Source organism: Schistocerca nitens, chromosome 1 (assembly GCF_023898315.1).
Source record: "Schistocerca nitens isolate TAMUIC-IGC-003100 chromosome 1, iqSchNite1.1, whole genome shotgun sequence".
In the NCBI taxonomy this organism is placed as follows: domain Eukaryota; kingdom Metazoa; phylum Arthropoda; class Insecta; order Orthoptera; family Acrididae; genus Schistocerca; species Schistocerca nitens.
In genome coordinates this window covers 505,517,815-505,533,330 of record NC_064614.1, presented here as the reverse complement: position 1 = coordinate 505,533,330, position 15,516 = coordinate 505,517,815, and the positions used below count along the sequence as shown (strand labels likewise).

Below are 15,516 nucleotides of genomic sequence, written 5' to 3'. Positions count from 1 at the left end.
TTAGAACCAGTCCTCTGCATGAATTAAAGTTCTTTTTTCAGCACTAGATGTTAGCCACCTGTTTTCTTGGCTTCTGCTGTGATTGTCGTCAGTTCCTTGTAATGGCTACACTATAATGTCTTAATCAAGCTAAATATCATCACTCTGTTGCTCTAAAATAAAATGTGTTTCTTTATCAGTTTTCTGTATCCCAGAGACTCCTCTTCATGGTTTACATGTAATGTGATTCATGTCTCATCCTTTGCCAATAGTATTTTTTTCTTTCAAGCAGCTATCATAAATTTCATTTATGCACTTTATTAACATTTAACTATCACTACAGTGCTTGATACTACATATGCTTATCCCAGATAAATGCAGCCTAGTAAATTAGCAGAGAAGATGCTACTTCTGGGGAAAATCTGCTGTTTTCCATTTGTACTGAATAGCTGCTTTTTAATGTTTACTTAACTATAATTGAATTTTTTTGAAGAAAATAGTTACCTTTATCTGTAAATACAAAGACCTGTTTACAGTACATTTACACTTCTGAGGCAGTTTTACTTGATACTTGCCATATTAGTAACATGAATTTTCAGTCCTTGAATGTAGATATTGAGTTAATTTTGTAGAAAATATGGCTAATGAGGTGGGTATTGAATTTTTCTTTGAATTGGATTCCCAATTTCTTCCCATATGTTAGATGGGAGCTTATTGAATACCTTTGCACCAGAGTACATAACTCTACCGTGAACCTTAGACAAGGAGACATACTCTCCCAAGAAAAATATTATTCTGGCTTGTATTATAATTGTGTATATCACAGTCCATTGAAACTGTTTTTTATTATCAGCAACAAACCACTAAGAAATAAATGTGCTAACTTGTAGATGTAAGAATTCCTAGATTCTTAAAGAGACCTATGAAATGTGTGGCATTACCTATTAAGTATAATCTCATAACTGCTTAGTTATGCTGAATTAATATTTGTATTTACTGTAGATGCATTGTCTGAGAAGATAATCGTAAATGGGGACAGGGAGTGAAAGTTTGAAAAATATAACAATACGCTTATCTTTGATTCACCATAATGAGAGATACTTATAAATGGAAGGTATTGAGTTCATTTTACTTTTTTATCTAGCTGGACTCCCAAAGAATTTTACATATATTGTTTTTATTTAGTGTATGGCCATTAATGTCTACTTCTGACTCTCCAGGTCAATTTTATATGTTTGAAATTTATATAATATGACTTTTTGCGTGGTTCATTGATAAACTGTTCACTGTGAAGCAGCTGTGGGCTGTTCAGCTATCATACTGATCTGATTTTATTTCATAACTCTGCAAGCCACCTCATGGTGTGTGGCAGAGGGTACCTTGAACCACTAATAGCCATCTCCTTTCTTGTTCCATTTGTAAATAGAGCAAGGGAAAAACAACTATCTATATGATTTGGTGGTGTTCTCCATCCTTAACGCTTCGAAGGCCAAGGCTGAGCATAGCTTGGGCCACAGCTTTGAGTTAAAAAGATTGCATCCAAGTATAGGTCAGGCCGCTTTCTCAATGTGCAAGCCATCTGTTGCTCGAAAACTGGAGTCACTGTTTACAAGAACAAAGTACAAATGTCTTGCTACCTGTCCCTTGATTGGTGCTGCCTTCTGTTGTTAATTTCTGGAATTATTTTGAAAGAAACATTAGCGAATGTAACAGCTGCTGTCATGAGTGGCTAAGCCAATATGATCACATTGACATAATTTCGTGCATCTACTCATTACGTTTCACAGTTTTCTGTAATTTCACTACATATACATCATGATTGCTGACTGAGCAAGAAATTTTGGACGTTCAAGAGGAAGTAATTGCTCAGTAACTCACATCACACTTTTTTTTGGATCAATAATTATTTTAAAATTTGTGATATATCAAGGAACTAAAGTAAATATGAATAATAGACCTAGAAACTTGGCCTTTTTTGTATGCATTACTCTTATCAATTACATATGAGTTTGTAACACTTTAAATAATGCCATAAATGGCTGGTTTCCTTGGCCTGGTATTCTTCTAAGCAGATTTTCTTCAGTATTAATCCATTTACTTGGCACATACTTCTTGAGAGTGTGATTACAGTTTTTTAAACTTTGCCCATAATACATCTTTGTTCATCACAGTGGAAAGAAATGATGTCCATTCATTGTCTTAGTGGGATGCTAACAACTGCTTATCTGCTCTTTCTTGCAAAATACTCTCCTGGCCACACATGTGTGTCATGGTGCCTAGTGTAGATCGGGAGTATGTTAGTTCTGTACAAAAGTCAAAAAATAATGAGGAAAAGTGTTCGATATGCAAGAAATTCTGTGTGTATTATGACAGTATGTGTATGCCTTGTTATATTATTGCAAAAGTAGTTGCCAAATAAAACCTGGGAACAGGAAAATGTTATAATCAAGTATCTCATCCAGCAAATACTTCGACTTTATCGTGGGAAATGGTGAACTCTGATACAACATGCCACTGCAAGAAACGTTTTGTAAAAGGTGTAATGTGTTTAAATTGTAAAACGGTTTTTCATTATTCATGTGTTCATGTCAATCCTAAAAGGAAACTATGGTTTTGCAATAGCTGTTTGAAAGGTGAGTTATTCCAAAAAACTAATATGAGAAACACCAAAGACGAAGTTATCAATGCTCTACTGGAAGAGTTTTCAGTTATAAAACACGATGAACAATAACATTTTGTAAAGAAGCAAATAGGCTTAGTGATTTTCCTCAAGATACTTTAACTTGTGTTTATAACAGTTCTGTTGTTTGTGTTTGTAGAAAGTGCGGGAAAATCACAAACAGTGGTGTTACCTGTAGCAAGTGCGAAACAAAACATCAGTCTAAAACTCCGAACCATGTTCCAAAACTTTTCATTTTAGGTGATAGCCACAGTCGCGGTATTGTCTCACGTATAAATAAAACTTTAGATGTGAAATCGATGAGCTTTGTAAAGCCTGGGGGGGCCCCTCTCAGAAATAAGAAAACTAGTTTTTTCTAAAGAAATAAAAAAGCCGTCTTCAAAAGATTTTGTAGTCCTCTTTGGTGGGTCTAATGACATTTACCAAAATGATACATTTAAAGCCTGCTGTGAATTAAAGAAGTGTTTATCTGAACTAAGTCATACAAATGTTATTCTCGTAAATATACCACAAAGGTACGCCTTGATGCCCTTATCATGTGTAAACAAGGAAATTAGTGCTGCCAATGAACTTTTTTCCAGTATATGCAAGCAATATAGAAATGTTTTTATAGTTAGTATGAATACCATTGGATGCAGATTCCACACTACTCATGGACTGCACTTAAATGGCCTTGGAAGGCAACTTGTTACATTAAAGCTAATGGAAATGATTAAGAGACTGCAACAGTTACCACCAACATCATTAGGGGTACCTGTATCATCACCACAGAAAGTATTTCCAGGAATTACTAATGCAGAATCAAATACAGTAACAGAAAATGCAGCAGAAGTACCTAAAGCAGCAATACTAACAGCAGTAGAATCAACAGCAGTATCAGAAGAATCACCATCAGTGACAGCAGAAGTAATTCCTCCAACATTACAAACAGCTCCTACAGTAGCAACACCATCTCCTTCACCAGCAGTAGCAGAACAAATTCCTTCACCAGCAGTAGCAGAAGAAACACCATCAGCAACAGCAGAAGCAACTCCTCCAGCAGTAGAACCAGTTCCTACAGCAGCAGCAGCATCTCCCACACCAGCAGTAGCAGAACCAACTCCTTTACCAGTAATAGCAGAAACTACTTCTCCACCAGCAGCAACTAAACCAACTTCTCCACCAGCAGAAACAGAACCAGCTCCTCCTCCATCATCTTCAGGGGTAGAAAAAAAGAATAGATCAGACACAGCAAGTAAAGTATCATCTTTGTCTCATGATGAAGTGGTACCAAATGATTTGGGAAAACATGTTCTTATGAAACTTGTTGACAGTGAAGTGAAACAAACTTAAAATCATGTTTCAAGCAGACCCAAAAAATTACCAAAGAGAAATGAAGATTTTTATGGATTATTCCAAGAAAGTCCAACCGCCACCTAACATGGATTCCAGAGCTGGAAAAACAATTAAATGTTCTCCATTGCCCCATAAAACTGTACTCCTCCCCTCCTGCGACAAAAAGTCTATCTTATTTCTGCACTTAAATATCAGGTGACTGAAAAATAAAGCTGATGAGCTTGGTATACTGTTAAAAAGTAACAAAAGAATGATTTTATGTATAAACGGATATTGGTTAAAGGAAGGAGATATAAAACTGTATGTACCATCATGTTTCAAATTAGCTGCATACTACTGCAGAGCCAGTGAATCTTATGGGGGTTCATCAATGTATGTTAGCAATGATCTAGACTTAAAGTTTTCTATTCTTATTGACGTATGTATTAAAGGTGTTTTTGAAGCAGCTGCTTTGATTAGTATACAGCTCAAAACTGTATCTTTATATCACACTCCTGAAAGTAATGTAGAACAGTTTATAGAATGTTTAGAAAAACTTGCAATCCTTATACTAAAGTATACTAAATACAAAATATTAATTTTTGGGGATCTAAACATAGACATTAGGAAAATGACAGCCAGAAATGTTAATTTAGTAAATATGTTAAGATCCTATAATCTCTTTTGTGCTAATGAAAATCCTACAAGGCATTTCTCCTGTCTTGACAATCTAATAACAAATGTATACAAATGTGATTTTGAGCTAGGCTTATTTAATGTCTTATTACCTGTCAGACCATTGAGGTATATGGGTGAAACTAATTACTGAAAAACCAAAAGAAGACCAAGAACAAACTCAGTGTGTGAGACTATTTACAGATAGAAATATTAGCAAGTATAGAGAAGAACTTAAGTCTATAGATTGGAATAGTGTTATACATTCTTCCAGAAATGTTGATGAAGCCTTCAGCACATTCCTCAAAATCATTTCTGAAATCTTCCAGACATGCTGTCCACTGGTTAACAAACAAAAAAACAAAAAAAAGTCAGGAAACCTAGCCACTCAATTTTACAGAAGTGGTTTTCACCTCAATTAAAAAAACTGAGACTATTGGTAATTACTTGTCATGATAAGGTCAAAAAGGGAGCAGTAGATAAAGAAACCTACAAAAAAGCTGAAAAGAAAATACCGATCTGAAATTAAAATAGCCAAGTGTAAGGCAAATGGTGATTTCATTAAAAAATCACACAGTAAATGTAAGGCTGCATGGAAAGTAATAAAAGTAGAGCTAGGTGTGGATATAAACTATAAAGAAAACACAAATGCTGCTAACATCACTGCTGATGATTTCAATCACTTTTGTGTCAACTCTGCCAAACTTAGCCTCTCAACTCAGGGCAACCAGAATTCCAGTTCTAAACATACACCTATTTCTCAGCCCACATCTGGCAGATATTTTCAACAAAACATTACAAACATAGTGTCAGCTTGTAAATGGAGAGAAGTACAAGTAACTGATATAATTAAAGCAACCTCTAAATTAGGATACTCCAGGTCTGAAGATGTTTATGGTTTGTCAAGTTTTGTAATTAAAAAAATTGTAGATCTCATATCATATCCACTTTGCATATTGATAAACTGAATGCTCTCTAGTGGACACTTTCCAAAATGTCTCAAAAAGAGAGTTGTCATACCATTTTACAAAAAGGGTGACAAGTCCTGTATCAATAATTATAGACCAATTTCACTTGTGCCTATTCTCTCAAAAATAATAGAATATTGCATACTGCAGCAAATATGCATACACCTATCAGACAATAATGTATTAAATGATTCTCAGTGTGGATTTAGGTCAAACTTATCAACAGTCAAAGCAGTTGAAAACCTTATCTCTTTTGTACTAAGGTCATTCGAGTCAAAATGATATGCTTAAGCCATTTTAATTTGTCTGAGTAAGGCTTTTGACTCAGTTAACCACAAATTATTATTAGGTAAACTGTGTTGCTATGGAATCAAACACTTGGAACTCTTTCTAATTGAATCATACCTCAGCAGTAGAAAACAAATTGTAAAGCCTAATGGCCAAAAGTCTCAGAATTTAAGTATAAAACAAGGTGTTCCTCAGGGCTCAGTGCTTGGCCTTTTACTATTTGTATTATTTGTGAATGACTTTCCGAGTAACTTACCCTGTAAATCTAGCCTCTATGCTGATGACATGACATTAGCTAATTCCGGAATGGATATAAACAAATTGAAGGAGGAAAGTGAAGAATGTCTGAAAATATCTAATATCTGGTTTAAAGCTAATGAGTTAAGCATGAACCATGAAAAGACTGTCAAGATAATCTCCAGTCTATCAAACAGTAACATTGGGTTCTCATCTGTTAAACTACTAGGAATACACGTTGACTTGAAATTAAGGTGGGACACACATACAGATTATGTATGTCGAAAGTTATCACAAGTTACCTACCTACTATCCAAACTACACACATGTGTTACACAAGATTTATTACTTCATTCATACTATACTTTCTTTCACTGTCATCTAAAATATGGCATTCTTTTATGTGGTAACTCCCCAGGAGCCAAAAAATTTTCACTTGGCAGAAAAAAGCAGTTAGACATCTTTATGGAATCACTGACAACAAGACCTCATGTAGACCTTATTTTAAAGACTTTAAAATTCTCACAGCCCCATCTCTTTACATATAATTGTTGCCTATTAAACATAAAAGAAATCTTAAACCACTACACTATGAGGAAATCTGTTCATCAACACAGTACTCGACAAACAAATATGATTTATATACCCACAACAAGGCTTAAGAAAACCCAATCTAGCTATGAATACATAGGCATAAAATTATTCAATACTTTTCCCATACAGCCTCAATTGGTTTCACTGGATGTTTTCAAAACTAAAACCAAAATATGGATGAAGGAAAATACCTTAGATGACCTAATTTTTTGATAAATTAAGGCTTACTGTCATGTATAGATATGGATGTAGAGGCAGACATAAGCTAATAGGGTACAACACTACTATATTTTTACCTTGTAATATTGTGTTATGTGAAACATAATGTACAAACAGCTGTAATTCTTCTGACGACATCGATTGCATGTTAATGCTGAAAGATGGATAAAAATAAATAAATAAATATTAACTTCAGTAACCATTGTCATTGTGATAACATTTATGATCACTAATCCCTGTCTCCATACTGACACCATTGATAAAGTTGTATGGGCTGTGTCTGGTATGACTGAGTTGAGGCCTTTTACCAGGATTTTTAATGCTGTTTATGTAAGTTAAGGACATGGACGGATTCCTTAGTGGGAATCCACATGTTATGCTTCCACATTCTGCTTGATTACGTTCCTGTGAAACAGTATGCCTTTGATGAATAGGGTATAGGGAAAATCCTGGATACACCCTCTATTTTACCCTTCTGTGTGGCCTGAAGCACAAACTTATTATTGACATTTGTGTTATTTACTTATGTATTTATTTCATATGGCAATATGAATTTGTATGGTACAAGAGCAATATACAATAATAATAAAATAATAATAATAATAGTAATAACAGTAATACTTATACTAAAACTAAAACTAAACTCCGCACGAACAGACCATGAAGGCCCAACGGTACCAACCAGCTGCTGTGTCATCGTCAGCCCGTAGGTGTCACTGGATGTGTATATGGAGGGGCATGTGGTCAGCACACTGCTCTCCCAGCCGAATGTCAGTTTATAAGACCGGAGCCACTACTTCTCAATCAATTAGCTCCCCAGTTTGCCTCACAAAAGTTGAGTGCACACAGCTTGCCAACAGTGCTCGGCAGACCAGATGGTTGCTCATCCAAGTGCTTTCTCATCCTGAGAACTGTGGTGATCTGACAGAAACTGGTGTTACCACTGTGGCAATAATAATAATAATAATAATAATAATAATAATAATAATAATAATAATACATAATGTATTGCAGTCTCATTCTTTGCCAATGATAATTCATTAATTCTGTCTTTCAAGCACCTGTTATAAATTAATAATGATAACATGTATGGCAACAAGTATGTGGTGTTAAAGACATGTCAGTCTTTTCAACATTAGCAATTTACTTATTACTTTTTTAAATTCTTTTAAAATGTGAGTTGTCAAGTTGAGTGTAGGAAGAATCTTTGCGGAAGAGATGTTGACTGTCAAAGGAAAAAGCAAAATAATAGGGTAAGATTAGCAGATAAGATAGAAAGAAGAAAACATAAATGGAAAGGAATGAGAAAAGCAGAGAGAGGAAAGCTTCATTGAAGGTTAAGAGGTAAAACTTTAATCTACTCTTGAATGTTGAGTGGTTTTGGATATGTCATACATTACAGGCCAGTTTGATCCATAACAATATGACTGAAGTGGAGAAGGAGATAATAAATTATAGAAGTAACAGTAGTGATGATAATTTCATATGTAATTACAGTTTTAAATTATACTGAAAGTATTTATCTGAGATTCATCACCTGAACATAAATTTTTAAATTTGAATATAAAAAAATTTAATGATTTGTTTACTCATAAAACAATAATGTATGTGATTTAAGAGAAATATGTGTGTATCCTTTGATATAGTTGTCTCAGTGTATTGGGAACTCTTTAAGTATTTGTATGTACTTCAATTGTTTGTATCATCAAGTACAAAGCCAGCTGCAGTGGCCGAGCGGTTCTAGGCGCTTCAGTCTGGAACTGCGCGACTGCTACGGTCGCAGGTTTGAATCGTGCCTTGGGCAGGGATGTGTGTGATGTCCTTAGGTTAGTTAGGTTTAAGTAGTTATAAGTTCTAGGGGACTGGTGACCTCCGATGTTAAGTCCCATAGTGCTCAGAGCCATTTGACCCAATTTTGAACCAAGTACAAAATGTAATGAAAATAGGCCATTGATCAGTTCCATTATGAGATAGAGAAAGATTTGATCTTGTACAAAGACATGGATAAGATGTGTTCAATCTGGTTATTGCAGTTATGGAATCAACGTAGGTATTGGTTATGTCAGAAGAGGTATTATGGACACCAGTCACATCCCACCTTACTGAGTAGGAGGACTGGTAAGATCAAACAGTTGAACAGTGCACATTAGGAGTTTGTGCCATGTGAAACTACATCACAGTAGTAAAGATTAGGGAGCACAGAAGTCTGAAATAATTTTTTTTTTTTTTTTTGATTTGAGGTGTAAATATTTTTTAAATTTCTGGATTGTGTATAGACAGGAGAGATTTCTTACAAATTGAAACTGTTTGTTCTTCCCACTTAAGATGATTATCCAAGATTATGCTATGGTCTTTTATTGTTTTCCACACCATTAAGAAGTATCTGAGGGATTTTTTCATGGTAATGTCAACCGATCAACTTCTTAGGGTTTCATTTGAGGCCTAAGTTTTGTGCCCATCATGAGACTGAATGAGGAACATCATTCATACCTGCAATATTTGACGGACTGGCACCTATTTACAATTGGATATCATCATCATGTAAGTGATAGTTACAACAGTGAAGTACAGATGAAATATCATTGCTTCTAGATCAGAGTGAACACACAGCCCCTCTCCACTCTCACTACCCTTATAAGCAGACAACCTGTGGAAAGAACAGAGTTGGAGAATATGTTCGGTCTGAGATATGTCTCTGAAAGAAGAATAATTTTGAAATAGGACTGGTGTAGATGGATGTAAAACTCTCTAAGTGAGCTGTCAGTGACTGCTTGTTGGTGTTATAAGTAGCTTGCAGGTATGTTTCATTGTGAATGCCAGAAAGCTAACCTATGCTGCATCTGTCTCCCTGGTAGAAGTGATGCAAAGACCAGTATTCATTGAGGTAGACATTCTGCAAGGCTGTCCAAAGTTATGGCTGTAATGGTTGTATGCAGCTTCAGAAAATGACAGACTAGCTAATAGAAAATTTCAAAAGAAGGGGCCTGTTTAATGACACACTAAGTGCATATATCTATCTTAAGCTCCAATTAAGAAATGACAATGGGAGAGGTCTGAATAAGACTGATTATAGGATTCAGAAAGAAGTAATTTTGGGATTCTAGGATGCTGTGAGTAATTGTAACCCAAATGAAAACATTTACTTTTGTTGTGCCTTGAAACACAGTTAAAGAAATAGATAGTAATAGTGAGGAAGTGAAAAATGTGGTCTTTAAAAGGCAGATTGAGAGGATTGTTGTTAATATGCTGTGTCAATACCAACTAGATTGACATATGAATATACATAAAAATTTAGAGAATAATCAGAAATACAAAGAAGTAAAATAGTTGAGGAAGTTTATATGATAACATAGAGTGAACAAAAAATGAAGGTGTTAGTCTTTGCGTATTGTGAGACTTCACGTAATGTCTTCGTTACAGACTCTTTTCCCCTTCTGCCATCTTCACTACAATGCTGCTGTGCTGAGTTCACAGTTTTGTAGATCAAACTGTGATGTGACCCTCACAGAGTTGATGACTGATTCTACATCTATCATGTCATTGCTGTGCAGTTCCACAGGGACAGGACCCATTCCCCAACTTTGGGAGGGACCCGTCGTCTGTTACCAGCGACTGGATGTCTGCACTGCCTGTGTCACTGGCCCTACTCTTACTTCTGCCACCTCTTGGTTTTCCCATTATGATTCAGTGGGAATTTGTGACACATAACTGTACACAACACAGCAAAACGAATAACACTTGTGTAGAATGTTACATATGTAGTGAACTATCATACTGCTCTAGAATATTTTCAATATTACTAAAAACTCTTGGGTCGAAAAAATGTAAGTCACCCAGTAACAGTTACTGGAACTGTTTATAAGAATTTGCCTTCTATATCCAATGTGACTGATGCCTGGTCAAGGTTACCCTTGGCTGGGGAAGAAAATGAATAGAATGGAGAAGAGGAAGAACTACAGATAACTATACATGAAAGTAATGGGTGGAGAAAAAGAGATGAACTCCATCTGTAAGGACATGAGGAGGCTTCAGAATGGGGCCAAACGTTGAAGTTCATCATAGTAATCTTTGGAAGTAAAGGTTATGAGAAAATTACTCAATATTATAAAATTTATAAGGGGTTTTATTTAGACACAGAAGTTTGGAAAAGATTAGGGAGTATGTTTTCCAGATGAGTATGTAGAAACGTTAATAAATTACATCCACCCATAGCTGTAGGCATTATGGGGCTCAGAAGTGTCTGGAAATACTACAGGCATATATTTATTTTAACAACGTGGCAATGAGGGTAAGAAGCCAATTGGATTCTTGTGAAAACTGTCAAAAAGTAAGTGTAGTACTATTACAGTACAAGGAGAGATACAGAATATTATTCCTGAAAAGAATGGTGAACTACTGACTACTAATCTGTTTGGGAACTAAGAGCAGATTGAAATGGTGTGAAATATGTTCTTTTAGCTATTTATGTGTTCTCCATATTTGTAAAGCTGCATCCCCTACAAAGGGCTACCAGCCAGTGTAAGAAGCTAGAGAGTGATTATTTTGTCAATGTTGCAAAATGAGAGGACATTCTGTCTGACAATGGAGCACAATTAGTGTCTGGCATGTGGGACAAATTTACAAAAAGATCTCGGATAAATTATATAAGAATGTGCATATATCATCCTGTGAGCAATCCTACTTAGAGGTATGTGAGGAAGCTGGGTAGGCTATGTAGCTCATATTGCGGTAAGAAGCTTAGCAGATGGGCAGAGCATATAGCTGCATTTGAGGATTTGAAGAATACAATGAAGAGTTTTGCAACAGGATTCTCACTGTATGAGCTCATGTAAGATGTCCGACCAGACAATTTGATAGCACAACATACAGATTTCCCACCTCAAAGTTTGGTGAGCCAAGCAAGGGAACAGCTGGCCAGGCAGTAGATGTTAGAGAACAAAAATGATCATGTGACATTGATGGCCAGGAGGCAACAACTGGGAACGTTTGGCCACCAAGTTGCAAGTCTTATTTCAGGTGATGCCACATTGAGCGACTTGCGTGATGGTGATGATATGATGATGCCAACATAACACCCAGTCCACGAGTGGAGAAAATCTCCAATCCAGTTGGGAATCGAACCTGGGCCTGCTGCATGGTAGGCAAACATGTTACTGCTCAACTAAGCAGGCAGACTAGATGTTAAAGAGACGACACAAGAGACAGAGGAGACATGGAGGAAGATATAAACCTACTAAATTCAAGCAGGGTAATAATGTGTTGGTGAGGACCAAGAAAAGGATCCAGTGACATTGATGGATAAATTAAAAAACTATTTGAACTCTACGATGGACTTTTTGAGATTATTGGTTGCCCACACCGTAATGTTTATAGGTGTCCAAAAGCCATTTGGACTGAGGAATGTAACTGAGTTGAAAAATATGATGAGAAAGAATAAATGAATGGGAGGTATGACATTGCCAAGTGCAGTAGATGTACAGTATTATGTTTTAGTATGGGTATATTAGAAGCCTCGATGGTACAATGTGATCACTTAAAAGTGGGCAAATTATCCACAGAAATGGTAGAAAAGAGTGTTCTAAGATATTGTGAAGTATTATGTAAGGAACTGTATGTAAATGTATAGAAATATTTGGGGTATACTTACATACTTGAATAGATATAGTTGTACAGATACTGTGAAAGAGTTACTGACTTGAGAACATTTTATGATTAGATAGGGTGACATTGGGTATATTTGATTATTCCATGTTTGTATTTGATAAATGTGCATTTGTGATGCTTGTATAAGCCATATTTGAGAGTTGATCACAATGGATATAGGATCCTCCACAGAGGGTTTGGATAGCCTAATTACTGTGAATCATGGGTCTGCATTTCTAGGCAATATTTTATATGGATTTGTTTGTATTTGATAGATGGTTTGGCTGGCAATGAGGGCATGTGATTGCAGATGTGCTGATAGAATTTGGTGAATCATGTGCCTGATGCTGACTAAAAACAACAAAGACTGCAATTGACAGGTACCTTCAAGCAGTGAAGTGTCAACCAAAGTCAGTTTGAGTACACACAACTGTGGGCCAATAAATAAGTAATAAACTGTAATTATACTGAACAGTCTTGGTGCTGCTTTGTGTCAAATGTGTGCAAAATTGACCCAAAGTGGGGGTATGTCACAAAACTAGCAGCATGGTTGATCTTTTGAGTGCTATAAGGAGGTGAAAGCCAGTGTGGCCTGGCAACTGAGTGCGGGGGATTAACAGTATCATAAATATACTAAAATGGCTAGGACTGCCTATTGTTGTGGTACAGCAAATATAGGACATTTCTGGACTTAGCAGAATCGCTAAACATTAATTATTAATGTATTTATACAATGTCATATTAGTGATCACTACTGTTTAAATATTTGTGTATTTATGAAGCATAATAACCATTAGCAGACATCTTAACATGTACAGTACACCAGGAAATGGTTCATGACCTGAATTACATGATGGGCTAGCCTGTTGTGTGATATGCATGAAAACAAACTGTTAAATTATTTATATTTTTGATTAAACTGTGATAAAGACAATTCAGCAGACACATTTCCATAGTGTCGGCATGTTGATATTGTAATAGAGATTAAAATGTAATAATTTATGTAAATACTGTTTGTTATGTTCCTAAAGATATTTAGCAATCCTCTTTGAATCTAGTAGTGCCACAGCAACAAGTGGAATATGGACATGTATTTGACTAGCTTGAGAGATTTCCTTTTAAAACAGGAATAGAAAAAAATAATAAATTAAAAGGACAAAGTGTTGACATTAGTTATGGAATAAGATGTACAAATAAGTAGATCTAAGAATATGTATATTAAAATTTATAATGTATAAAGAACAGTGTATTCTGACAAGTTAGGTGAAGAAAAGTAATGAAATTGAATACAATAGTTGGTCTTTTGTAGCTGTCATTTAAAAGTGAAGATGGGGTTCAGATCTTTGGTGTTGGAACAGCAGAGGTACTTTTAAATGAGTTTCAGTGGAACGCAGAAAACTGTGAAATGTTGAAAATTGTACATGTGCTACAAACTCTGACCAGTGTTAATGTTCAGAAATTTTATTTGATTCTCTGCTTGCTTTGCTCTGCAGTATACAGTGATTAATTTATCTGCTGCAGTTTTGCTTAGAAATTTATGGCCACCTTATTGTACTTGTTTGCTTTAATTCATTACTTGCAAGTAAAGTTAAAAGTTAAACCAATGCACTGTTACATTATTATCCTTCATGATATTACCTCATCTATTTTGCAAAAAAATGATTTAATATATTTGAAAACATTTTCCTAATTTTGTAAAATTCTGCTGATTAATATGTTAAACCATCTCAATGCATAATTATTTGGGGCAAAAGGCAATAGCATATGATCAACCCTTACATATAATCTAGTGAAAATTATCCTAGGTTGTGTGCTTGCACAATCACATGTTGCTACTGATACGATCACAGTGAACATGCAGTTGGTACACTTGTCAGGAAGCAGCCAATAAGCTTACAGGCTACTTATCAAAGCTCTTTTTGAAGGTTTTAAAATGTGTTTTGACATGATCTGATTATAGGGGGGCCTAGAGTGAGTCATAAAAGACATGATTTTATATTAACAATATAAGAAATAAGGTAATTGCTACTCACCCTAAAGATGACTCATTGAGCTGCAGACAGCCACAATGAAAAGACTGGTACACATGCAGCTATTGGCCAAAGCCTTCTCCAGCAAAGAAAACATACACACACATTCACGTAAGCAAGCACACCTAATGCACACTTAGCCCCCACCACCAGCAGTTCCAATTGGAATGCGTTCCGGGTCGGAGCTGCCAGTGGCGGCGGTCAAGTGTGCATGAGGTGTGCTTGCTTTAGTGTATGTTTTCTTTGCTGAAGAAGGCTTTGGCTGATAGCTGCATGTGAATCAGTCTTTTTGTTGTGACTGTCTGCAACTCAGTGGGTCATCTTTATGCTGAGTAGCAATTTATTCTATTCCTTATATTGTCATTATTCGAAACTGGAATTTACATTGTTTGATTTCATATTAAAACTCATGTCCACCAGTGGACATTATGCATTAAAACTTGCTCCTCTTTTACTCAGCTACACCTATATCACATTATTAAATTCTCTTTCTCAGACTATTAATTTTTCACTAAATTAGTGTGAAAAATGAGCTAACATATTTATACTGAGTAAAGATAACCTTTGCTAAGAAATTTGTACAGCACCAGCCACGAAACTTAGTAGATTGTAAAAAGCATAAATCCTTTTGTATAAAACTCATAGCAAAAACAGTATTACTACCGTCCCTTAGAGAAGTTTACGAAACCTTTGCAAAACATACATCTTGAGTCATGGAATATACCCAATACCTCTTATAGTTGGCCAGATGTCTCAATAGACCTTACATGCTTCTCTAGGTAAATTTTTTTTTTTTTTTAAGCTATATGTTGGTAATGCATACATCTTGAGTCAATGAATCAATGTAGTTGACGAGATACTCAATAGATCTTACATACTTTTCCAGGTA

General features: G+C 35.6%; 1 protein-coding gene across 1 annotated transcript in view; it reads left to right on the top strand.

Annotated features, from left to right (window-relative positions):
- Nucleotides 1-15,516, top strand: part of LOC126256905 (ATP-dependent 6-phosphofructokinase-like) — a 408,122-nt gene that overhangs the window by 59,559 nt on the left and 333,047 nt on the right. The gene's annotated exons all lie outside the window — the stretch shown is intronic.